The sequence below is a fragment of the Notechis scutatus genome, chromosome Z (assembly GCF_049901735.1).
Source record: "Notechis scutatus isolate UNSWTSFEM ecotype Mainland chromosome Z, rNotScu1.2, whole genome shotgun sequence".
NCBI lineage: Eukaryota > Metazoa > Chordata > Lepidosauria > Squamata > Elapidae > Notechis > Notechis scutatus.
In genome coordinates this window covers 11,519,280-11,520,623 of record NC_142025.1, presented here as the reverse complement: position 1 = coordinate 11,520,623, position 1,344 = coordinate 11,519,280, and positions in this window count along the sequence as shown.

Sequence of the window (1,344 nt, the reverse complement as noted above, 5' to 3'; positions counted from 1 at the left end):
TGTCTTGGAGTTACTGATTGGAATGGAGGTTTGTTGGAATGCTGTCAGGTTATGCATGTGGTCACATAACATCATCATCCATTCTCTCTTTCCCTATACAGTTTGCTTGTGTAATATGCTACATATTTCTGGTCCTCAGTTCATTTCTTTGACTGCTTCTTGTCAAATAGTGGAAACTTGTACACAAAGAAGGTCATGGTGGGTACACATTTGGCACTTTGAAATGTCCTCAGAACCAAACAAGATAGGTACTTAAAGATAGGCACTTACTGAGGATTAAGTAAAATAATTTCATGATTCATCAGGTCTTACGTTGGATTTCATTTTGCTAGCAGAAAAAAAGAACAATTAAAGATGAGGACATAATAAAATAAATGTCATAGCAAAGGCACATGGTTGGTCTATGAGTCTACTGAAGGCTAAAAGCAAAATTTAGAGAAGAATTTTTTTTCCTCCCAGGCTTCTCAGTTTATATAAATCAGACTTGTGCTGTGTATTACTCATAGAGCAGTAATTGTTCCACATACTTGTTTTGGCATTGCTAATATTTATAATCTATATATAATTTCGCATAAGTTATGAATCACATTGTGGATTCCCATATAAAAAAAAATGAAAAGAAACATTGTGAGTTTTTAATATGGACATTTGACAATTCCTGTGATGTCATGACTAGGCTGAGCCAGATCAAGTTTTAGTAAGAAAGCATGTAAATGCAGTGTTATCAGAAGCACAGTTGATGTGACATACCAAACTCTATATACTCGTTCCTCAGAAATATACTGCATTTCTAATCAACTCATTCTATGTTCCAAACAGCTGTTCTTTTTTTAATGTATCATTTATATTCAATATTTTTAAAAAGAAGGTAAAGAGTAATATAAAGTAAGAAAAGAAAGAAAGCAAAGATAAAACAAAAAGTGCAAGGAAGGGGAAGTAAAAGAAAAATTGAAAAGAAAGAAAACTATACAAAGATGTATATATACATCTTGTTTACAGCAGTGATAATTACAATTATAAATTTACCTCTTACTCTGTGGTTACAGCTTAACTTTCTTATTTTTATAATCTATCCTCATTAAAATCATATGTTAATTTTTCTGTTTTATACAAAAATCTGTAAGGTGTTTCCAGTCAGCAATAAATGTAAACAGTGTCATTGTCCCTCTGTTCTAACGGACAGTTTTGCTGACTTGAAGTGCCTTTCCATAGGTGGGTATTACATCTAGAATTCTGTCAGGGAATTGCACAGCAGGTGTCCAAATGAAGCCAGAGTTGCTGGCAAGAACTTGTAATTTTATATAAATGTATTTTACATCTATATATGCATCAAACAAGATAGTC